This window comes from Rhinopithecus roxellana, chromosome 13 (genome assembly GCF_007565055.1).
Source record: "Rhinopithecus roxellana isolate Shanxi Qingling chromosome 13, ASM756505v1, whole genome shotgun sequence".
NCBI lineage: Eukaryota > Metazoa > Chordata > Mammalia > Primates > Cercopithecidae > Rhinopithecus > Rhinopithecus roxellana.
The window spans coordinates 87,965,234-87,992,303 of NC_044561.1; the positions used below are offsets into that span (position 1 = coordinate 87,965,234).

At 37.6% G+C, this 27,070-nt stretch overlaps 1 protein-coding gene across 6 annotated transcripts in view; it reads right to left on the reverse strand.

The window, feature by feature from the left end:
* MACROD2 (mono-ADP ribosylhydrolase 2) overlaps positions 1 to 27,070 on the reverse strand; it is a 2,180,049-nt gene that overhangs the window by 711,516 nt on the left and 1,441,463 nt on the right. The gene's annotated exons all lie outside the window — the stretch shown is intronic.

Sequence of the window (27,070 nt, forward strand, 5' to 3'; positions counted from 1 at the left end):
GAGACTGGATTTCATCGTGTTAGCCAGGATGATCTCAATCTCCACACCTCGTGATCCACCCGCCTCGGCCTCCCAAAGCACTGGGATTACAGGTGTGAGCCACCGTGCCTGGCCTCTTCCAATATTTTTATTAAAAAGGCTTAGGATTTTGAAGTTTGGATAGAGCGGCTCCAAGTTTGTGGCTTACTAAATGAAGAACAAGCTTTTTTTCTTTCCTTATTACACCATCTTTACATAGATCTTTCAATATTCAGAAATACAACTATATTCCCTATAAAACACTAACTTTAATTTAAAACATCTGCCTTAAACTTCTGACCCCCCCCCCAAAGAATAATTTAAAAGTACAGAACATTTTTCCAGTTATTTAAAAACTGATGTGTGGTACAATTATAAAGTTGACCTAAAAAGCAAGTTTCAGCATATTCTTAATCAGAGTAAAATGTGGTTCTTTCCAACAAATGCACTGTTGAATTTCTTTCTGCCTTTGACAGTAAAACAGCTGTGAACAAATTAAACTTTGGGATTTTGAACTTTTCTCTCATGACTCACTTTAGACTTCTCTTTTTTCCTGTTCTGCAGCTACTAGAATTGGATCAAATATATTTTTGAGGTCACACAATTATATGTCACATTGTCTACACTAGGTTTTAATCGTGAGGGTAATGCTTTCACAACTTCCACTTCATAGAAGGATCCCAGTAGGGGCTTCCTTCATTGGTGAGCATAGAGTGATGGACAGCCTACTATGTGCTGGCTCTAACCTGTCAATTATCTCATTGGAAAAGGAGGAGATAACGTGCATATATACATGCTTGTAAAACTCTGATGAAAAGGTAGATTGGAGAGACCATTCACATTACTCACAAATCAGCCATCAATTTGGTATTAAATAAATCTCTAGAAAGTTCTGAATTCCACTTATGTGAGGATTAAGACTTTGATCTGGTTTATGGAGAGATAATCAATAAGAACTAGAGTAATAGAACCATGGGAAACCATTTCTCCAACATGAGGTGCTTAATAAACTAGATAGTCTTTACACAGGGAAGGACAGAGGGGCATACCTGGTCTATACAAAAAGCCAAAGTACATGTGCTGACAAATACAGGTGAGTTCATAGGAACAGTAGGGCAGGAAGCTTCAAAGTGGAGCTACTTTGTAGTAAACTGGACAGATGGCCAATACACATAAGGCCTTTAAAATACACTGCTGCAGTGTACCCAGCGCTTAACTAAGAAGGAAGGGGGATGGAGGAATGCAGCAATAGTAAGAAAGGCTGAAAATCTTTAAAGAATAAGAAGCACAATCATGAAGTTCATGTTGGTTGTTTTATGAAGAATACAAATATTCTTAGTTTAACCCAGTTCTCATGCTTGCATTCTATGCAGTTGTATATTCACATAAAGTTAGGCTCACATCTGGAAATTTAAACCAAATACATATAAATGTATCTATTAAAATCATTTATTAATTACCCAAAGTTTAAAAAAATCACTATAAAGAAAGGAAGATCAGTTAGCTCATGTAAACAAATCAGACAATAAAAACGTAAGCAAAACACAATGAATGGATGTGCTAACTGCTATTCCTTGTAGTCTGCAACATTTGCATCCACTAGCCCCCCACAGATTCATTATATGGGACTGTGAAGCCATTTGCAAAATATAAAGTGCTATAAAAATACTGGATAATAATGATAATTCACCTTGCTTTCCATTCCTATAGTATTTATTTCTATTACACTAAATTTGAGCTTTAGTTGCTCCCAAATGAGTCTGTGGGTCCATATTTCTTTCTCTACCTCTTGCAGCAATACAATCTGAACATGTCAGGCAGGTCAGTGCTGGAGGGAGACAACGTTTGCCTGCAGAAGAGTTGATACAGTGCAGGTCAAATGATGCACAGTACAGCTGGCTTTCCTGATCAATCTCAATGGGCACGTCTTATTTCTTCCATTTGGTAAAAACTGATGGAGTGAGAAAGCCCTCCCAGTTGGTCATTTCTGCTACCAACTCATAGCATCTTTCTATAAAAACAATATATTGCCATGGTGCCTTTTGAAGTGTTTTCTTATGGGCTTTAAATGTCTGTTCTCCACCATGCATAGGTTTACATGATGACATTATTTCACCTTCATTGTTCATCTTGCTTTTTTTTACTCTACTCTTGTCTATTTAACAGACTGCTGAATTGGAGACTCCTAGATTTTTTAACAGAATAGTTCTACCTGCACATCATACGATTTTATGTGTCACCACTAAATAAGCAGATGGTCACTTGTCTCCTGCATCTGATTTCTGTGGGAATTCTCAAGGGAGGAAACACCCAGCTTTACAGAGAAAAGGGAGTTGGGAGGTGGCAGCAGAAAACAAACAAACGAAGAAATAACAGAGAGACAGGTAGCTAAATAGAAACTAAATCAACTGTGTACTACCATGAATTCCTAAAGGGCTTCCTCCCTTCCTCCCTTCCTTCTTTCCTTCCTTCCTTTCCTTCTTTCTTTTCCTGTTCCTCTCCTCCCCCCCGACCTTTCCTTTCCTTTCCTTTCTTCTCTCATATCAACACTATATCAGATTCCTTAGCTTTAAATATCTTTTTAAAATTCTTTCTTACATATTCAACAATTTATTTGATCACCAGATTAAATTGTTATTTATTATGCAAGAATGACTAATTTCTAATAATGAATTGAAGAATCATATCAATACTATATCAGATTCCATAGCTTTAAATATATTTTTAAATTTTTTCCTATATATTCAACAATTTATTTGATCACCAGATTAAATGGTTGTTTATTATGCAAGAATGACTAATTTTAAATAATAAATTGAATAATCATATCAACACTACATCAGATTCAACAGCTTTAACTATCTTTTTAAATTTTTTTCCTATACATTCAACAATTTATTTGATCATCAGATTAAATGGTTGTTTATTATGCAAGAATGACTAATTTCTAATAATGAATTGAATATTAAAAATGTTCTTTTTAATAGAACTGATTTACCAGTCAGTGTAATCACTGTATTAATAGTAATAGGCTAAAGAAAAAAATTATATCAATTGATGCAGGAAAAGAATTTGACAAAATTCGACATCTATTCATAATATTTTTAAAAAACTCAAAAAATGAAATATAGAGGAGTACTTCTTCAACTTGATACAGTATACCTATAAAAAAAAACCCTACAGCTAACCAACATCATGCTTAATGGTGAAAGACTGAATAGTTTTCCCTAAGATTGAAATAAGGTAAGGACGTCAGCTCTCACCACTCATGGCATGAGCAATAAAAAGCATACAGATTAAAAAGAAAGAAATAGGCTGGGCATGGTGGCTCATGCCTGTAATTCCAGTACTTTGGGAGGCCAGGGTGGGTGGATCACCTGAGGTTAAGAGTTCTAGACCAGCCTGGCCAACATGGTGAAACCCCATCTCTACTAAAAATATAAAAATTTGCTGGGCATGGTGGTGTGTGCCTGTAATCCCAGCTACTTTTGAAAGGCTGAGGCATAAGAATTACTTGAACCCAGGAAGCGAAGGTTACAATGAGCCAAGATCACACCACTGCTCTCCAGCCTGGGCAACAGAGCGAGACTCCATCTCAAAAAATTAAAAAAAAAAAAAAAAAAAAAAAGGAAGAAATAAAACTGTCCTTATTTGAGATGAGATGATGGTGTATAGAAAATCCCAAGGAATCTCCAAAATTTCCCTAGGATAAGTGAGTTTAGCCATAAGTCACAAGATACAAGATTAGCAAAAAAATCAATTTTATTTTGCACACTAAAAATGAACATGTGGACACCAAAAGTTAAAATATAATCTCATTGGGTCGGACGTGGTGGCTCAAGCTTGTAATCCCAGCACTTTGGGAGGCTGAGGCGGGTGGATCACAAGGTCAGGCGTTTGAGACCAGCCTGGCCAACATGGTGAAACCCCATCTCTATTAAAAATACAAAAATTAGCCAGGGGTGGTGGCACTCACCTGTAATCCCAGCTATTCAAGAGGCTGAGGCAGGAGAATCACTTGAACCCAGGAGTCAGAGGTTGTAGTGAGCCGAGATCACACCACTGCACTCTAGCCTGGCTGACAGAGTAAGACTCTGTCTCAAAAAAAAAAAAAAAAAAAAAAAAGGAAAGAAAAAGAAAAAAAGAAAAAGAAAGGGGGAAAAATATATATATATATATATACATATAATCTCATTTATGATCACCTCAAAAATGGCATCATTAAGTATAAACCTAATAAAATATATACGGGACTTCTGTGCTGAAAACTATAAAACACTAATGAAAAAATCAAAGAATATCTAGAAAAAGAAGAAGCATACTGTCTCATAGATTAAAAGAATCGACATAATAAGGATATCAATTTCCTCCTAAATGACATAGAAGTTTAATACAATTCCAATAAAAATTCCAGCAAGATTATTTGTAGCTACAGAAAACCTTATTCCGGGGTGGAGCAAGATGGCCGAATAGGAACAGCTCCAGTCTCCAACTCCCAGCGCGAGCGACACAGAAGACCGGTGATTTCTGCATTTTCAACTGAGGTACTGGGGTCATCTCACTAGGGAGTGCCGGAAAATCGGTGCTGGTCAGCTGCTGCAGCCTGACCAGCGAGAGCTGAAGCAGGGCGAGGCATCGCCTCACCTAGGAAGCGCAAGGGCGAAGGAAATCCCTTTTCCTAGCCAGGGGAACTGAGACACACAACACCTGGAAAATCGGGTAACTCCCACCACAATACTGCGCTTTAAGCAAACGGGCACACCAGGAGAACATATCCCACACCTGGCCGGGAGGGTCCCATGCCCACGGAGCCTCCCTCATTGCTAACACAGCAGTCTGCGGCGATCTAACCGCAAGGCAGCAGCGAGGCTGGGGGAGGGGCGCCCGCCATTGCTGAGGCTTAAGTAGGTAAACAAAGCCGCTGGGAAGCTCGAACTGGGTGGAGCTCACAGCAGCTCAAGGAAACCTGCCTGTCTCCGTAGACTCCACCTCTGGGGACAGGGCACAGCTAAAAAACAACAGGGGAAGCAGCAGAGGCCTGTGCAGACGCGAACGACTCTGTCTGACAGCTTTGAAGAGAGCAGTAGATCTCCCAACACGGAGGTTGAGATCTGAGAACAGACACACTGCCTGGTCAAGCAGGTCCCTGACCCCTGAGTAGCCTAACTGGGAGACATCCCCCACCAGGGGCAGTCTGACACCCCACACCTCACAGGGTGGAGTACACCCCTGAGAGGAAGCTTCCAAAGTAAGAATGAGACAGGTACACTCGCTGTTCAGCAATATTCTATCATCCGCAACCTCTGCTGCTGATACCCAGGCAAACAGGGTCTGGAGTGGACCTCAAGCAATCTCCAACAGACCTACAGCTGAGGGTCCTGACTGTCAGAAGGAAAACTATCAAACAGGAAGGACACCTATACCAAAACCCTATCAGTACGTCACCATCATCAAAGACCAGAGACAGATAAAACCACAAAGATGGGGAAAAAGCAGGGCAGAAAAGCTGGAAATTCAAAAAATAAGAACGCATCTCCCCCTGCAAAGGAGCACAGCCCATTGCCAGCAATGGATCAAAGCTGGTCGGAGAATGACTTTGACGAGATGAGAGAAGAAGGCTTCAGTCCATCAAACTTCTCAGAGCTAAAGGAGGAATTACGTACACAGCGCAAAGAAACTAAAAATCTTGAAAAAAGAGTGGAAGAATTGACAGCTAGACTAATTAATGCAGAGAAGGTCATAAACGAAATGACAGAGATGAAAACCATGACACGAGAAATAGTGACAAATGCACAAGCTTCAGTAACTGACTCGATCAACTGGAAGAAAGATTATCAGCGATTGAGGATCAAATGAATGAAATGAAGCGAGAAGAGAAACCAAAAGAAGAAAGAAGAAAAAGAAATGAACAAAGCCTGCAAGAAGTATGGGATTATGTAAAAAGACCAAATCTACGTCTGATTGGGGTGCCTGAAAGTGAGGGGGAAAATGGAACCAAGTTGGAAAACACTCTTCAGGATATCATCCAGGAGAACTTCCCCAACCTAGTAGGGCAGGCCAACATCCAAATTTAGGAAATACAGAGAACGCCACAAAGATACTCCTCCAGAAGAGCAACTCCAAAACACATAATTGCCAGATTCACCAAAGTTGAAATGAAGGAAAAAATCTTAAGGGCAGCCAGAGAGAAAGGTCAGGTTACCCACAAAGGGAAGCCCATCAGACTAACAGCAGACCTCTCGGCAGAAACTCTACAAGCCAGAAGAGAGTGGGGGCCAATATTCAACGTTCTTAAAGAAAAGAATTTTAAACCCAGAATTTCATATCCAGCCAAACTAAGTTTCATCAGTGAAGGAGAAATAAAATCCTTTACAGATAAGCAAATGCTTAGAGATTTTGTCACCACCAGGCCTGCCTTACAAGAGACCCTGAAGGAAGCCCTAAACATGGAAAGGAACAACCAGTACCAGCCATTGCAAAAACATGCCAAAATGTAAAGACCATCGAGGCTAGGAAGAAACTGCATCAACTAATGAGCAAAATAACCAGTTAATATCATAATGGCAGGATCAAGTTCACACATAACAATATTAACCTTAAATGTTAATGGACTAAATGATCCAATTAGAAGACACAGACTGGCAAACTGGATAAAGAGTCAAGACCCATCAGTCTGCTGTATTCAGGAGACCCATCTCACATGCAGAGACATACACAGGCTCAAAATAAAGGGATGGAGGAAGATCTACCAAGCAAATGGAGAACAAAAAAAAGCAGGGGTTGCAATCCTAGTCTCTGATCAAACAGACTTTAAACCATCAAAGATCAAAAGAGACAAAGAAGGCCATTACATAATGGTAAAGGGATCAATTCAACAGGAAGAGCTAACTATCCTAAATATATATGCACCCAATACAGGAGCACCCAGATTCATAAAGCAAGTCCTTAGAGACTTACAAAGAGACTTAGACTCCCATACAATAATAATGGGAGACTTCAACACTCCACTGTCAACATTAGACAGATCAACGAGACAGAAAGTTAACAAGGATATCCAGGAATTGAACTCATCTCTGCACCAAGCAGACCTAATAGACATCTATAGAACTCTCCACCCCAAATCAACAGAATATACATTCTTCTCAGCACTACATCACACTTATTCCAAAATTAACCACATAATTGGAAGTAAAGCACTCCTCAGCAAATGTAAAAGAACAGAAATTATAACAAACTGTCTCTCAGACCACAGTGCAATCAAACTAGAACTCAGGACTAAGAAACTCAATCAAAACCGCTCAACTACATGGAAACTGAACAACCTGCTCCTGAATGATGACAGGGTACATAACGAAATGAAGGCAGAAATAAAGATGTTCTTTGAAACCAATGAGAACAAAGATACAACATACCAGAATCTCTGGGACACATTTAAAGCAGTGTGTAGAGGGAAATTTATAGCACTAAATGCCCACAAGAGAAAGCAGAAAAGATCTAAAATTGATACTCTAACATCACAATTAAAAGAACTAGAGAGGCAAGAGCAAACACATTCAAAAGCTAGCAGAAGGCAAGAAATAACTAAGATCAGAGCAGAACTGAAGGAGATAGAGACACAAAAAACCCTCCAAAAAATCAATGAATCCAGGAGTTGGTTTTTTGAAAAGATCAACAAAATTGACAGACCGCTAGCAAGACTAATAAAGAAGAAAAGAGAGAGGAATCAAATAGACGCAATAAAAAATGAGAAAGGGGATATCACCACCGACCCCACAGAAATACAAACTACCATCAGAGAATACTATAAACACCTCTACACAAATCAACTAGAAAATCTAGAAGAAATGCATAATTTCCTAGCAAGACTAATAAAGAAGAAAAGAGAGAGGAATCAAATAGACGCAATAAAAAATGAGAAAGGGGATATCACCACCGACCCCACAGAAATACAAACTACCATCAGAGAATACTATAAACACCTCTACACAAATCAACTAGAAAATCTAGAAGAAATGCATAATTTCCTGGACACTTACACTCTCCCAAGACTAAACCAGGAAGAAGTTGAATCCCTGAATAGACCAATAGCAGGCTCTGAAATTGAGGCAACAATTAATAGCCTACCCACCAAAAAAAGTCCAGAAGCAGATGGTTTCACAGCTGAATTCTACCAGAGGTACAAGGAGGAGCTGGTACCATTCCTTCTGAAACTATTCCAATCAATAGAAAAAGAGGGAAGCCTCCCTAACTCATTTTATGAGGCCAACATCATCCTGATACCAAAGCCTGGCAGAGACACAACAAAAAAAGAAAATTTTAGACCAATATCCCTGATGAACATCGATGCAAAAATCCTCAATAAAATACTGGCAAACCGGATTCAGCAGCACATCCAAAAGCTTATCCACCATGATCAAGTGGGCTTCATCCCTGGGATGCAAGGCTGGTTCAACATTTGCAAATCAATAAACGTAATCCAGCATATAAACAGAGCCAAAGACAAGAACCACATGATTGTCTCAACAGATGCAGAATTGGCTTTTGACAAAATTCAACAGCCCTTCATGCTAAAAACGCTCAATAAATTCGGTATTGATGGAACGTACCTCAAAATAATAAGAGCTATTTATGACAAACCCACAGCTAATAGCATACTGAATGGGCAAAAACTGGAAAAATTCCCTTTGAAAACTGGCACAAGACAGGGATGCCCTCTCTCACGACTCCTATTCAACATAGTGTTGGAAGTTCTGGCTAGGGCAATCAGGCAAGAGAAAGAAATCAAGGGTATTCAGTTAGGAAAAGAAGAAGTCAAATTGTCCCTGTTTGCAGATGACATGATTGTATATTTAGAAAACCCCATTGTCTCAGCCCAAAATCTCCTTAAGCTGATAAGCAACTTCAGCAAAGTCTCAGGATACAAAATTAATGTGCAGAAATCACAAGCATTCTTATACACCAGTAACAGACAAACAGAGAGCCAAATCATGAATGAACTTCCACTCACAACTGCTTCAAAGAGAATAAAATACCTAGAAATCCAACTTACAAGGGATGTAAAGGACCTCTTCAAGGAGAACTACAAACCACTGCTCAGTGAAATAAAACAGGACACAAACAAATGGAAGAACATACCATGCTCATGGATAGGAAGAATCAATATCGTGAAAATGGCCATACTGCCCAAGGTTATTTATAGATTCAATGCCATTCCCATCAAGACACCAATGAGTTTCTTCACGGAATTGGAAAAAACTGCTTTAAAGTTCATATGGAACCAAAAAAGAGCCCGCATTGCCAAGACAATCCTAAGTCAAAAGGACAAAGCTGGAGGCGTCACGCTACCTGACTTCAAACTATACTACAAGGCTACAGTAACCAAAACAGCATGGTACTGGTACCAAAACAGAGATATAGACCAATGGAACAGAACACAGTCCTCAGAAATAATACCACACATCTACAGCCATCTGATCTTTGACAAACCTGAGAGAAACAAGAAATGGGGAAAGGATTCCCTATTTAATAAATGGTGCTGGGAAAATTGGCTAGCCATAAGTAGAAAGCTGAAACTGGATCCTTTCCTTACAGCCATCTGATCTTTGACAAACCTGAGAGAAACAAGAAATGGGGAAAGGATTCCCTATTTAATAAATGGTGCTGGGAAAATTGGCTAGCCGTAAGTAGAAAGCTGAAACTGGATCCTTTCCTTACTCCTTATACGAAGATTAATTCAAGATGGATTAGAGACTTAAATGTTAGACCTAATACCATACAAACCCTAGAAGAAAATCTAGGTAGTACCATTCAGGACATAGGCATGGACAAGGACTTCATGTCTAAAACACCAAAAGGAATGGCAGCAAAAGCCAAAATTGACAAATGGGATCTAATTAAACTAAAGAGCTTCTGCACAGCAAAAGAAACTACCATCAGAGTGAACAGGCCACCTACAGAATGGGATAAAATTTTTGCAATCTACTCATCTGACAAAGGACTAATATCCAGAATCTACAAAGAACTCAAACAAATATACAAGAAAAAAACAAACAACCCATCAAAAAGTGGGCAAAGGATATGAACAGACATTTCTCAAAAGAAGACATTCATACAGCCAACAGACACATGAAAAAATGCTCATCATCACTTGCCATCAGAGAAATGCAAATCAAAATCACAATGAGATACCATCTCACACCAGTTAGAATGGCAATCATTAAAAAATCAGGAAACAACAGTTGTTGGAGAGGATGTGGAGAAATAGGAACACTTTTACACTGTTGGTGGGAATGTAAACTAGTTCAACCATTATGGAAAACAGTATGGCAATTCCTCAAGGATCTAGAACTAGATGTACCATATGACCCAGCCATCCCACTACTGGGTATATACCCAAAGGATTATAAATTATTCTACTACAAAGACACATGCACACGTATGTGTATTGCGGCACTATTCACAATAGCAAAGACTTGGAATCAACCCAAATGTCCATCTGTGACAGACTGGATTAAGAAAATGTGGCACATATACACCATGGAATACTATGCAGCCATAAAAAAGGATGAGTTTGCATCCTTTGTAGGGACATGGATGCAGCTGGAAACCATCATTCTTAGCAAACTGTCACAAGAAGAGAAAACCAAACACCGCATGTTCTCACTCATAGGTGGGAACTGAACAATGAGATCACTTGGACTCGGGAAGGGGAACATCACACACTGGGGCCTATCATGGGGAGGGGGGAAGGGGGAGGGATTGCCTTTGGGAGGTATACATGATATAAATGATGAATTGATGGGTACTGACGAGTTGATGGGTGCAGCACACCAACATGGCACAAGTATACATATGTAACAAACCTGCACGTTATGCACATGTACCCTAGAACGTAAAGTATAAAAAAAAAAAAAAAAAAAAAAAAAGCCCTAAAAAAAAAAAAAAAAGAAACTACCATCAGAGTGAACAGGCAACCTACAGAATGGGAGAACATTTTTGCAATCTACTCATCTGACAAAAGGGCTAATATCCAGAATCTACAAAGAACTCAAACAAATATAACAAGAAAAAAACAAACAACCCCATCAAAAAGTGGGCAAAGGATATGAACAGACATTTCTCAAAAGAAGACATTCATACAGCCAACAGACACATGAAAAAAAATGCTCATCATCACTCGCCATCAGAGAAATGCAAATCAAAACCACAATGAGATACCGTCTCACACCAGTTAGAACGGCAATCATTAAAAAATCAGGAAACAACAGGTGTTGGAGAGGATGTGGAGAAATAGGAACACTTTTACACTGTTGGTGGGATTGTAAACTAGTTCAACCATTATGGAAAACAGTATGGCAATTCCTCAAGGATCTAGAACTAGATGTACCATATGACCCAGCCATCCCACTACTGGGTATATACCCAAAGGATTATAAATTTTTCTACTACAAAGACCCATGCACACGTATGTTTATTGCGGCACTATTCACAATAGCAAAGACTTGGAATCAACCCAAATGTCCATCTGTGACAGACTGGATTAAGAAAATGTGGCACGTATACACCATGGAATACTATGCAGCCATAAAAAAGGATGAGTTTGCATCCTTTGTAGGGACATGGATGCAGCTGGAAACCATCATTCTTAGCAAACTGTCACAAGAAGAGAAAACCAAACACCGCATGTTCTCACTCATAGGTGGGAACTGAACATGAGATCACTTGGACTCGGGAAGGGGAACATCACACACTGGGGCCTATCAGGGGGAGGGGGGAGGGGGGAGGGATTGCATTGGGGAGTTATACATGATATAAATGATGAATTGATGGGTACTGATGAGTTGATGAGTGCAGCACACCAACATGGCGCAAGTATACATATGTAACAAACCTGCACGTTATGCACATGTACCCTAGAACTTAAAGTATAATAAAAATAAATAAATAAATAAATAAATAAGGTATTAAAAAATAAAAAAACCAAAAAAAATAAAAAATAAAAAAACCTATAAAAAAAAAAGAAAACCTTATTCCAAAATTTCCATGACGAAGGAACTAGAAAAAAATAAAAAAAAGAGTAGAATAAAGTGGGAGGAATCACTCTACTTGATTTTAAATCTTCTTGTATAGTTACACCAATCAAGACTGTGTGGTATTGGCAGAGGGACTGACACAAGAGCAATAAATTGGAATAGTGAATCCCAAAGTAGATCCATACATATATGGTACCGATTTCTTGACAGAAGTACAAAAGCAATTCAATGGAGTGAGGATAACCTTTTCAACAAATGTTGCTACAACAATTGGCTATCCATAGGTAAAGTAAATAAATAAATCATCTCAACCTCAACTTCACATCCTATACAAAAGTGAATTCAAACAGATTGTAGATTTAAGTATAAAATATAAAACTATGAAATTTTTAGTAGAAAATATAGAAGAAATGTATCAGGATATAGAGCTTGTGAAAAGTTCTTAGACATGACAGCAAAAGTATGATCTGTAAAATAAGAAAATCTATAAATTAAACTTTATCAAAACATAATATTTTTGCTCTGTGAAGTACCCTATTAAAAGATGAGGAGAAAACACACAGACTGGGAGAAAATATTTGCAAACCATATATATGACAAAGGTCCGATATCTAGAATCCAAAAAGAATTCTCCAAACTCAACAGTAAAAATATGAACGACCCAATTAGAATATGGGCAAAGGACATAAAGAGGTATCTCACCGAAGAGGTTACTTGGATGATAAATTAAACACATGAAAAAAAAAAAAAAAAACTGTGCAACATCACTAGTTATTAGGGAAACACACATTATGACTACTGAGGAGAGACTACTACATACCTGTTAGAACAGCTGGGGGAAGAACACTGGCAAGGATGTAGAGAAACTAGACCTTTTATGCATTGCTGAAGGGAATGTAAAATTGTACATGCACTCTGGAAAACTGTTTGGCAGTTTCTTAGAGAATGCACCATGAACCTATCATATGAACCAGCAATCAAAAGTTAAGACAATCAAAAGTTAAGATAAACTTTTAATTGTATTTATAACATATAGTCAAGCAAATAGAAAAAAATAGAAATCATTGACACTTTAAGAGTAGAATATAACATAATTCTCATTTAGTGATTTATGTTAGCTCTTATTTCTAACTTGTTACAGAAGCCATACATTGCATATGTTACAGCAATCACATGATTGCTGGTTCATAAAGCATTTATCCCAGATAAATGAAAATTTACATCTTCATAAAAACCTGCACATAAATGTTCACAGTAACTTTTATTTGTAATAGTCAAAAAGTGGAAACAATAAAGCTGTCCTTCAGTAAGTGACTGGTTAAGGATACTACGATATGTCCATACTATGGACTACTACCCTGCAATAAAAGAAACAAACTACTGATACGTGGAATGGCTTGGATGGATCTCTCTGTCATTATACTGAGTGGAGAAAAGCCAAAATAAAAAAAAAAATCAAAAGCTTCATGATTCCATTTATATGTAACATTCTCAAAATGGCCAAATTATAGAGAGGGCAAATTTGTGATTGTCAGGTGTTAGAGATGGTGTGGGTGGGAGTGAGTTTGACTATGAGTGGGTGGCATGAGGTAGGTATTGGTGGTAATGTAATGGTTCTGTGTCTGTGTAGTAGTGGTTACAGGAATCTATCCATGTGATTGAAGGACATGGAACTGTGTAAAAACATTTTACCAATGTCAATTTCCTAGTTTTGGTAAAGTAATCTAGTTATGCAAAATGAATCAGTCAAGGAAACTGGGTGAAGAATACATAGAACCTCTCGTATTTTTGCAACTTCCTGTGAATTTAGTTATTTCAAAATAGAAAGTTTAAAACAATAAAATTCTCTCTTTTAATTAGTGACAAGGGATATAAGTTTTACATGTGCATATATAGAGAAAGAGATGATAGATATATACTGAAAGCATGTATATGATTTATATGGTCTTTGGATAACTATAACTTCACCTAAAATCTTCAAAGTCTTGAGACCAGGAAATAAATTAATAAAGACATATATATATACACACAACAAGAAATATTTAGATTGCATTTCCTTTAAATGATCCTTAAGCTGACTACTTCGGGAGCTACAGATAGTTCTATGGCTGCCAGAATATTATTTAATATAATTGGTTCTCCTTGATGGCCAAGGAAATAAAAATAAAAAATCTCCCAAATTATCTACCATTCCAAGTAAGCAGTTTCCTCAGTTGAAGGTTCTGATTCATAAGATCAAGTCATCAATGCATGCACAGTGGAATGAATGAATCAGCAAGTAAATAATAAGTAATGAATATAGAAGATGAGCAGTTTCTTCTTTATGTAGGCTCAAAGATTGAATTAAATTAAATTGTAAATTTGATGTAATTAATTAAATTCTAAGACCAACTGTATAACCTTTCTAAGTGAAAAATCAGGTTGGTGGTTGTTGCTAATAAAGCTCTCACCTCCGTAGGTCACGAACACAAAATTATTTCACATCCACACCAAAAGAATAGCATTTAGAAGAGGAATAAATGATCCTTAACCTTTGCTGTGGACTAAATGTTTGTGTCACCCCAGAATTCATATATTGAAGCCCTAATCCCCAATGGGAGAATATTGGAGGTGGAGTCTTTGGGAGGTAATTAGGGTTAGATTAAATAATGAGGGTGGCACACTCATGTTGGAATTAATGCCTTTGTTAAAAAAAAAAAGGAACAAGAATTCTTCTTCACCATCTGGAGGACACAGGGAGAAGTCAACCGTCTGTAGGTCAGTACCAAGAACTAAATCTGCTGACATCTTGATCTTGGACTTCTCAGCCCTCAGAACTGTGAGAAATAAATGTTGTTTAAGTCACCATGTCTGGAGTATTTTGTTTTAGAAGCCCAAGCTAAGTAATTTTTTAAAGTAATTAGTGTCTCTTGCAGAAGAATGTATATAATTATATGAACAAAATGATAACTAACTGTTAATCAATTTCTTTCCTTATTGGCCATTAAATTTGGAAAGATTAACAATATATTTATTGATTGATCAAGTATTAATATGTTATAAAATGTTAAAAACTTAAAAAATATTGATCAAACACTTGCCCAGGAACAGTTAGGATTATTCTAGAGTGTCACTGGAAAACTCATTTATCAGTCATGCAATAATTGAGATATCTTTACTGATCACTTAAGCTCCCTAAGTCTCCTTCATGTTCAAATTCCTACAACATTTTGTACTTATATCTTTTAATGCATTCTATCTTTGATTAGAGCCATGTAGATATACTACTTATCTCTCCTACCAAATGGTAATATCTATGCTCAGTAACTTCTCACAGAACTAATATTCTGTTTTGTCCAAAATCATGAAGGTAGAGCACTCATGTTGAATTAGCTGAATGAATACAAGAAAGAATGAATGAACACTAAGAATGTGCTCACCATTTTTACCTTGATAGGTCAACTTATCTCAACATCAGAAAAATATCATGTTTAAGATTATTAGAATTACTGATATGTTTATCCAAGTGTTGTATGTATTACATTCTAAGAAACATGGATAAGAAGAAATAAAAGTATAAAGATAATGTATCTTATAAATATATGTACTGGATAAACATGTAATGTGTGTAGGAATTATTATTATCTGGATATTGGTCATATTATATTTATGATAATTATTTCTATATTATAAATATTGTTAATATCTCATAGATACAAGTGAAGAAAAATGTAAAAATTGTGTACATGTAATAGGAACACTGGTTGTTCTAGGTCAAAATATCAAAAAGCAAAAGGAATGCTTTAAATGAAACTTCTATTAAGCCTACCATATTCTTGTTCTCTTGGTTATTTATAAAAAAATGAATTTTAAGACAAATTTTTAATTGTATTTATAGCAAACAGAAAAAAGAAATAATGGAATTTTAAGGATAGCATCATATAGTATAATCTTTCTCACTTAGTCACAAGTCACATATTTTACATTAGCTGTTATTTCTAACTTGTTTGTTACAGAAGTCAAAGTCTCATGGCTGAATAATGATAAAACTAGAACTGTTCTAAGACAAATCTACTTTTTCTAACGCTTTGATGAGATTGCTCCATTAAGTTGGTACACATGTGCATCTAGACTAATTGGATAGTCACTGGCTCAGATCTTCCATTCATATAAAGGTTCATATAAATGATTTTCCAAGTTATCCTTTCCTGACCTATATACAAAAATAAGTTTGTTATATTCTGAATTCAGTTTGTAATTATTTCATGACAGCAAAAACGTCCATAACATATTCTTCTTCACAGCAACTTAGGTAACCTGTAATAACAGTATTTGGTTATAGGACAAATTATCATTATTTTCCTAGTGAAAATTTTGTATATATGTATTTACAAAAAAAAATTGAGACAGCCTTGCTCTTTGGCCCAGGTTGGAGTGCAGTGGTGCAATCACAGCTCACTGCAATCTCTGCCTCCCAGGTTCAAGTGATTCTCATGCCTCAGTCTCCTGAGGAGCTGAGATTACAGGTGTACACCATCATGCCCAGCTACTTTTTGTAGTTTTGGTAGAGACAGCATTTAGCCATGTTGGCCAGGCTGGTCTCAAACTCTTGATCTCAAGTGATTCGCCCACCTCAGCCTTCGAAAGTGTTGGGATTACAGGCATGAGCCATCGCACCTGGCTATTTTTTAAATTATATGTCATTGTTAATATGCCTGATATTTTTATCAAGAATGAAGTGAAGTTCTATAGACCCTTGATGTATTCAACTTTTATACTGGAGAGATTTGACTTAAAATCCTATAAAATTTTGATACATTATAAATTACTTTTGAGAACATTTATTGAGTCCTTACTATACTTATGCCAGAATCAGTGATTAAGTCTTTACCTGAAAAATTACATCTTATTCTCTCAGCAATACTGTGAAGGAAGCACTACTATTCTCATATTTTTACAAATGAAAAAATTGAGGCACCAAGAGGTTAAGGCTCAAGATCACACAGGTTACAAATGATGAAGATAAGGTTTGAACCCAGTGACTCCTGACATCTGGGCTAAATTCAATTATAATGTAAGCCATGCTAAAAAAAAAGAAAAGTAAAGAAAAAAAAACAACAACAACAGAGAGTGATAGAAGATAGGAAGTTGAAGCAACACCTAATATCATTTAAGGAGTCATTACAGAAGAAAACTCTGAGCCCAGGAGGGTGAGATCACCAGTGCTTGTAAATTACTAGAACTAGAGCTTGGAAAGGTTTGGAACCGTTATAACCCAGTGTTTTTGTTTGTTTTTTTGTTCATTTGTTTATTAGATCATCATTATATTACAGGGGCCTAATGCTTGCACAAGAATAAAAAATAAATTTTCCTAGTTCTTGAAAGGGACTTGTCGTATAATAGAGAATATAAATGGTATTTGTCCCCAGTTCTTGGCTTGAAACTTTTGAAGCCCTTGGAATTTCCTAAGTAATAGGGTTGTCTTTGTTACTATTAATAATAAAGTCACTCATGCTGAGCTGCTAGATTATTTCAGGGGGCTGGTCACCAGGAAGGCCAACAACATGATTAAAGAGTTGAAACTTTGGACCAGCCTAAGCTCCAAGAAGGGGCAGGGACTAGATATTGAGTTTAATCATGTGGCCAATTATTTAATCAATGTTGTCTATGTAATGAAACCTCAATAAAAATTCTGGACACTAAAGTTCATTGGAGCTTTCCAGGTGGTGTATGCATTGATGTGCTGGGAAGATGCACCTGGATTTTACAAGGAGAAGGTATGGAAGCACTTGGTCCCTCCACCCAAACTTATCCTGTATGTCTCTTCATTTGGTTGTTTCTCATCTGTATTTTTTATAATAAACTGTAATTATAAGTATGGCAATTATCTGAGTTGTTCTACCAAATTATCATACACGAGGGGGTTGTGGGAACCTCGAAATTTATAGTCAGTTGGTTACAAGTGCAAGTGGCCTTCCTAGGTTCAAGTACAGATAGCGAAGTACAAATGGCATTTGAATTAAAGAGAGTCTTGCGGAGGACTGAGCCTTTAACTTGTGGAGTCTGATGTCAACTCCAGTGGGTTAACATCAAAATTGTATTACAGTATCCCAGTTGGCATCAGATCAGTTGGGCTGAAACAGAACATCAGTCCCAACTATGAAACATCAGGTCACTTAAACTATCTGTGTCTAAATTTCTCATTTGTAAGATGGAATAAGATTAGTGCTACACATTAGGGTGGATTGTGAAACTTGAGTAAATCATGCGCCTAAAGTACAAAACTAGTGCACGACTGATAAATTATTACTAGTACATATTATTCCTATGCAGTTCTACCATGGTACCAATAAAACATTATATTCTCCATTATTTTTCATTTTGTGTCATGAATATAAGCAATTTTTCTTGTTGCTCCTTAATCTTAATAATTCTCATGTAATGGCTGCATAACAATCCATCAATTTGAGCGAAAGTAACTTACTCCACTAGTCCCTTCTGAAAATAAAGTTGCTTCATATTTTTGTATTTAAATTGTATGTCTTTATGCCTAGGACTTTTTCTTTTTGACAGTTTACATTTAAGTTCCTAGGAGTGGGATTACTGGGCCAATAGATATAATTATAATTACAGCTTAAAACATATTGTTGAATTGTTTTCCAAAAGAATAGTGTCATATTACAATCTCCAATACTGTACGAGGGTGTATATTTTTACCACAACCTCTTTAACAAAGGATATTACCAGTATTTCAATGCAATGTATTATTTTAAAATATGTAAATGGCATATTCTTGCTGTATTAATATGCATTTCTTACATTCCTTTAAATACTTCTGAAGTTAAATTTTTCACTTAAGAAAAAAGAGTCCCCCATTCTAAATTATTTCTGATATTTTTGGTATATTGATATTTTGATATGTGTTTTAGCAATTTAAATATCGATATTAACACATTCTCTTTTGTAGCAATTTTTAAATAACATAAGCCTCATTCAGAATGTCGTCATTAGCACTCTCTTGGTTACAAGAAATGAGAAAACTCTCACACTTGTGCTCAGGTAGAGGGTGTTTGGAAGAGACAGAGGAAAACTGTGATAAGGAAACACAGGGAGAAATACTGCGTCTTACAAGGCCTGTAAAGTGATCAATTCTGCACTGCTCTCATCCTGCCAAGCCTCGGCTCTGGTTCTGTTTCTCCCTTCAAGTTGCTTTTATTCTTCATGTCCTGTTTCCACACTCTGCTGCACATGGACCATTATGGCTGCCTTAGTTTGAGCTTCGGCTTCAAGGCCAGACGATTTCCTAATTTAAGCAATCAACACCAACTAACAGAATCTCTTTTTCTCTGTGCCTACATTCCAAATCACATTAGACCATTTTCTCTGCACTGAAATGTCCTCCACCTGTTTGTACCAGATGTACTGGGGTTCTGAAGCCACATGTTATTTGGGATTAGTCCCTTCTAAGCCTTTGGCAAGTTTCTCCAAGAAAAATCTGTGGAATTGGCCTTAAAAAAAAGTTTGACATGCCTAGTAGAGGGTACAATGAAGAACCCTGATTTTCATTTGTGCTAAAAGTTAGCCAAATAGCCCTGTTTGTGGGCACATTCTCCAAGAAAGTCCTCACTTCTAATACCAACAGCATGTTTGGGAAAAGGGGTCCCCAAAAACACCTTTAGGTTGATAATTTGCTAGTAGGATTCACATAGCTCACTGAAAGCTACTATCCTTACAGCTATGGCTTTTTAGAGGGAAAGGACACTGATCAAACTCAGCCCATTGAAGTGATGCAGAGGGAGGAGCCTGGGAGGATCTTAAACAGGTTTCCACTGTCCTTTCCTGTGGAGTCAGGTTGTGTTACTTTCCCAGAACTGATATGTAACAACACACAGAGGTAGGTAACCGGAAATTCTCTTTCATTTAATACTCACATCAATCTGGTAAAATATTTTTTCTATTATACAAATGAATAAAATAAAGGTTATAAAGGGTAACTAATTTTCACACAATCTAGCTTGCAAATGCCAAAATGGAATTCAAACTCCAGTTTATCTGTCTCTAAAACTAGTTATTTTTCCTCTCTACTCTCCAGCCTACGGCAACAACCAGCCTTAGAGATTTAGGGGTGTTGCTGTGCTCTCCTGTGTCATAGTGTAACTGTAAAAGAGTCACTTAACCCTAACTTATTACCATCTCCCCCTGTACCACTGCCCCCACCCCCACCCTACAAGGTCAAAAAGTAGAAAAATAGTCCTTGCCTAGACATCAGAAATCACTTCTGTGAACATTTTCCATAATAATATTTACAAGAAGGCAAATACCTAAATCCTACAGGTTAAATTCCTTTCATTATTCTAGACGTTACTCATGTTACAGATGAGGTTTTTTGAATTTATTTTATTTTATTTTTTTGCTGTTATTATAAATTTCTGGAATTCAATGCATGGAGAGGATAGGGGAAGAAAAATTAAGTTACCAATTAATTAGTTCAAGGGAGGAATGTAAATAATAATAATCTCAACTATTGTACACATTAATTTTTCCATGATATCAAGAATCGGTAATAAGTCTAACTGGCTTCAATGAAAACTACTTAGAAATTTCTAAAATACCATTTTTTATCATAATGTAAGAATATATTAACATGTCCATAGGTACCTACAGATTTAAAATGAAGGTTTCTGGAAAAATATACAATTAAATATATTTAGTTCACAGTATTTTGATGAATACAAATTCAAATTACTCTGCATAATACTCAAATCCTAATACGTGATCCCATATGACATCAAGAACTTTTGATTCCCTATCTAAGTAAACACCAATTTGCATTTGTGATTAAAGGTTATGGAAATATTTAATATCAATTTGACTTTCCCCTTTCACTCACCACTTCCTCCCATTTACCTACACCCGGGTGAGAACTAAAAGTTGACTCTATTTATGGAAGTGCATCTGCAATTAAAAAAGAAAATCACAATTGAAAGTAAAATAAAAACACAGTTAATCATTATTACTTTTTACTTGAGCTTCTCCAGCCCTATTAGCCTATGTAAATGAGGTCTTACAGGGTGCCTGTGAATAACATTATCATTATGATCACTGCAGCCTTATTGAAGACCAGCATCCAAAGCTAAAATGACATAAAAACAAATGCCAAAAGCAAGGCGTACCAAGCCTCTGGCAGCCAAAGGTATTCACTCTCTCTTCTCTCAGGTAATTAAATCTCCAAGTTAACCACAGTCAGGTTCACTAGACTTTTCTTCACATGCACTTTTGAACCCAGACTGAAATCTTACACGTTTAGACTCACTTCAAGTTTATGGACAAGGAGGTCCCGGTTTTCTTTCATCTATCAGCAATGAGAACACTACCTCAGGATGGCAGAGGGTGGGAGTGGATGTAGGAGAATGGACACTGCCTTATAACATCTCACTCCAGTCAAGATGATGCCCCCTCAAAGAAACCTCCAGGCGAAGAAAATAGATTCTTAGAAAGTTTCTCTACTTTGATCCTTCCATTCTCCATTCTCCATAATTAAGATCCATTATTTCACCATAATTTTTCTTTTCTTTTTTTTTGAAATGTTGTCTTGCTCTGTTGCCCAGGCTGGAGTGCAAAGGCACGATCTTGGCTCACTGCAACCTCCACCTCCCAGGTTCAAGCAATTCTCCTGCCTCAGCCTCCTGAGTAGCTAGGATTACAGGAGCACCCCCATGCCCAGCTAACTTTTGTATTTTTAGTAGAGACAGGGTTCCACCATGTTGGTCAGGCTGGTCCCAAACTCCTGACCTCATGATCCACCCGCCCTGGCCTCCCAAAGTCCTGGGATTACAGGCATGAGCCACCGTGCCTGGCCCATAATTTTCCTTAATGTGTGTTCCAAGAAAGATATTGCTAGAACTACAAATTTCAAACTTAATGGGAGAGAAAAAACTGTAAAAGATTAGTGTTCCCACAAAAACACAGTGTGCCAGCTTACCTAGGTAGTAACACATGGCCCACAGATTACACTCCTTATATTAAAGAGAAACATAAAAAACTCCAGCAAATGAATTAAAAAGGATACACTTCTAGCAAATACACTGAAAAAAAAATTATGATTTTTGGTTATCTCTTGAGGACGCACTTAATTTGAAAGAGTTGACACAAACATTCCACGAGTTTAAAACATTCTTATAACACAACACACTGAGTGGTTTCTGAAAGCAATATGAAGGCCAAGTAAAACAAAAAAAATACCTGGGTGCATGCTAAAATTCTCCAGAGCCTAATGCTTCTGTCCTGTGAAGGAAATTAACCCATTAAAGAAATAAAAATGAAAGCATGTCAGTTAACTGATTAGAAAAAGCAGAATTTTTTTCTCTGTATTTTAAAGTTATTTTTTTTTTCCTTAAACTGACACATTGGGCTGTGACCAGGGCACTGAGATTATTTCAGTAACACAGTGATATTGTTTGGCTGTGACTCAACCCAAAATTATCTTGAATTGTAGCTCCCATAATTCCCACATGTAGTGGGAATTCGATTACCTACCTGGTGGGAGGTAATTGAAACATGGGGGCAGATCTTTCCTGTGCTGTTCTCGTGATAGTGAATAAGTCTCATGAGATTTTATAGTTTCATAAAAGGGAGTTTCCCTGCACAAGCTCTCTCTTGCCTTCCACCATCTAAGACGTGATTTTGCTCCTCCTTTGCCTTCCGCCATGATTGTAAGGCCTCCCTAGCCATGTGGAACTGTAAGTCAATTAAACCTCTTTCCTTTATAAATTCCCTGGTTTTGTGTACCTCTTTATTAGCACCATGAGAACAAAGTAATATACAAACTCATATTCTTTAGCAGTGTTTTTTCCAAAACTGGATTTCTTCTTTTAATAAACATGAAAATTTCATGCTGGAGGCTAAGGAAACAATAATTGCTGCTATAAAAGTTCAAACCTCAAATTTCAGACCCTTAATACAGTATAAGTTTACCTCTTGCATTGTTACAACAATGCTAATGCTAAAATTCAATTGTGTGTGTCGAGGCAGGGGGCAGCACTCCCGGTTGGATGGTTCTTCCCAGGGTCTCAGAACCTTCCTTCTTGTGCACTTGGCCACTTTTTCAGCACAGAAGTGTAAGTATGCCCTGGGTCTCAGCTCCATTCAAGCCTAATAGGAGAGGAAAAGAATGGTGGACCATGAAGTCAGGTTCTCAAGGCCAGGCCAGGATGTGGCAACCATCACTTCCATCCACATGTAATTGGACAGAACACTATCACATAGTGTCATCAAATGTAGAGGTAGATGGAAAGATTGTGTGGCTGGATGCCAAGAAGGAAGACAAAATGGGGTTGGTGAGCACTTTGTAGTCTTTGACGTACTTCCAAGGAAAATACTGAGAAGTTCTCATACAGGGTGCCATCTACAAGGTTCACGTCTTGGAATCTATATGTTATACTCCTATCAGCCAAAAAATTCATTCACTTACTTACTCATTCTTTCATTCAACACTTACTTATTGTGTACCCATTATGTGTCAGAAGCAGTTTAAGTTAGAAGATATACTAGTGGAAAAAACAAAAATCCCTTTCTGCATGGAGATTGCATTTTAATAAAGAGTGATAAGACAATTTTTTTTAAAAGAAGTACATTTTATATTATATTATAAGTGATTAAGATTGGGAGAAAACAGAGACGAGAGGCAGGGAATGCCACTACTTGAGGGAATGGGTTACAATTTTAAGTGGAGTGATCATATCTTAAAAGGAAATGATGATGTGTACCATGGGAAACTGTAGTCAAGCATTCAGTACAAGTGGTTTGATTTACATTTTCCCAATATAAATTTATATGATCCTGAATATGGCTCCTAAAAACATAACCCTTTCTCTGGAGTTCTGACACTCACCCTCACACCTGCACCAACCTGGTGATTATCCTGTGGCCTACAAAATGAGTACAAAGTGCTTATATTTCCATTTCTAATAAGTAAAAACCAAGATAGATATTTGTCATCAGAAAAAAATACCTTGGAACTCATGTACTCCAATTGAATCCTTTGATATGTGAAGGTACTCAAGTCAAGGGTCATTAAAGATCTTGGGCAATAAGGCTATATAAATGGTAGATTGAGAACAAGAACTCACTTAGGTCCAAAAATTTTTGAGAAATAATTTGAAGTATGTAGAGAGCTGCAAGTTCCCAATTACCTGTAGCCTTGAAAGACCTTTACAATGACTCTGTACAGAGAGAGTCACCTGGCATAGAACTGGTCCAATAAAAAGTTGTAAAGGCAGCAAGCAAAGAGCTGGAGTGAACTTCTCAGGGTTCTCCTAACCTGAATCTCTGCTTTTCTCTCTAGCACCTGATCATGCACTCAGCTACCCAAGCCAGCTTTGCCACTTGGCTTTGAACGTTAAATTTTCAGCCCCAGAGATTTCAGACTAAATACACTCCCACTGGAATCTCCTGACTCAGCACACCACAGGATTTCACCTTTACTGGACTTCACTGTGGTTGGTGTCATGGAACTAAAGCTTAAGGCAGTCATCATAAACGGAGAGAATTAACCTCTTAGCCTCCGAAGATATAAGCTACCTTGACAGGATTTATAATAGTTTTATATTGCAGTGTTTTCAAAGAAATGATGTCCTTCTGCTAAATATCCTCAAGGAGAAACACCAAATCTCTAAAAAGGCAAAGACAACACATTGTTACCCCCTCCTTCCTCCGGGCACATTAAATAACTCACTAACTGTTCCAATTCTTTTCCAATGACACACACATTGCTTCCCTGGCAACAGATGGAACAATCTGATTCCCAGGTCCCAGGCCAGCCAGCTCTATCAACGAAGAATGGAAAGAGCCTAGTTCAGCTCCCCGGACTCAACAACATGTGAACTTTGCTGATGTTCACTGTATACTTTTGAGAATAAGTTCCTTTGTCTGGAAATCTTCCTCTTTCCTGGTACCCCAATTCTAGTTGCTGGGAAGTTGCCTACATGGGTTTCCAGGGTTCAAAATCCACCCATCATAATTTCTCGAAGATGGTGGTCTTGCCTCCTTCTTAACAGCCTTTCCAGGAACAGGAATTCTGTTCTCAAAACCCAACCTAGTGTTTAAAGATGTCTACCTTTTGGTTCATGCCTGTAATTTCAGCATTTTGGGTGGCTGAGGCTGGAGGATTGCTTGAGCCCAGGAGTTTGAGGATGCAGTGAGCAAGTTATGATTGCGCCTGCCACAGCACTCCAGCCTGTTTAAAAAAAAAAAAAAAAAAAAAAAAAAGATTTCTACCTTAGGCCAGGCCTTGTGACCTTTGATTATATATGGTATCTTGTGAGACCTCCCAAACAGCTGAAATTCCCTGTTAGGAGTCCTTGAAGATCTAAGTAGTAAACATTTGCATAAATGGCCACCTGTTGACATCATCTCCAGGAATCTAGGTCTCCCTACTTGATTATGCAACTTTCTATTTATTATAAGGGAGTGCTCCTACTCACTTGACATAGGAAAAGTCTGGTTTCTGGATGCCTAAACAACCAGAATGGTCCATTGCACTGTCTTCTGAGAAGCAACTTTTCAAAGGCAGCAGTCTCTAATCTCACAGAGACACAAGGGGGCTATGGATCAGCCAGGACTGCACCTTCCAGTACAATGGCCACTAGCTCTGTGCAGCTACTTCAATTTACATTTCAATTAATTAAAGTTAAGTAAAATTTAAAATGTAATTCCTCAGTCACGTTAGCCACATTTCAAGTTCTCAAAGCCACATATTTCCAGTGGCTGCCATATTGGACAGCACAGAGACTATTTCCATTAGCACTGAATATTCTAATGAATAGCACTGATTTATAGCCTGGAAATGAAATGTCAAAGGGCACAGATTTGGCCAGCAGGAGCCAGCCTGGATTCATTCATAAAACTAAGAGAAGTGTGCCCAATATCCACTATGCTAGTCCTATCCCTAATGGAACTAATATTCTAATATTCTTACAGCATGGGCTGCTGGGTACAGACAATTAAAATCAGAGATCATTGTCTATTTTGTTCACTGATAAATACAAGAACCTAGGACAGTGATTGGCACATAAGTGAAGCATAGTAAATACATATTAAATGAATGAACACACATGGTTCAGTTAATTATAAGGTGTTACAGCCTAAATATCGATGCCATCCCAAAATTCATATGTTGAAACCCTTCCCCTAATGTGATGGCATTAGAAGGCGGGGCCTTTGGGCGGTAATTAAGATTAGACAAGGTCCTAAGGACAGAGCTCTCATGAATTAATGTTCTTCTAAAAGAGACCCCAGAGAAAGCTCTCCATCCCTCTGTTCTCCACTTTGTGATGATACAACAAGAGAGCAGTCTGCAACTCAGAAAACAGCTCTCACCAGAGTTCGACCACACCAGCACCCTAATCTCAGGCTTCCAGCCTCTGGAGCTGTGATGAATACATTTCTGTTGTTCATAAGTCACTCAGTTCATGGTAGTTTGTTACAGCAGCCTGACCAATTAAGACATAAGGAGGTGATCATAGAGGAATAGGAATAATTTTCTAGGTTCCATTACAGGTCAGATTGAACAACTCACTAACTGTTCCAATTCTTTTTCTATGGCTACTTATTTTCTAGTCACTAATTCTACATCTTGGATCCATTAGCACCAAGAAAGTGTGAACAGACAGGGCCATGGTGGCTGTAAAACTAGATTAGTGGCATTACAGTTGAATAAAGTGGCACTCCCATTCAGAAATCAGTCCTCTATGAGTCTGGTTAGCACAAACAGGTTTTCAAGGCTGATGTTCTCTGGGAGAACATAAAAAATAAATTGTTTCTATACAAAACAAACTGGGCCTCAGAGCTCAGATCAGATCGGTCCCGGTTGCAGCTACATTTGAGCAGTCAAACCCCTGATTGCTCTATTTAACATCTTTTAACAATCTTAGTGTTTGCTTGTCCCTAAGCTTGTAGGACAGAAGAGCTATTTCTGGCCCTACCAATCACTCAGAACTGTCGGTACAAAAATGAGTCAGGCCTTCTCCCTTCTCCATCCCACA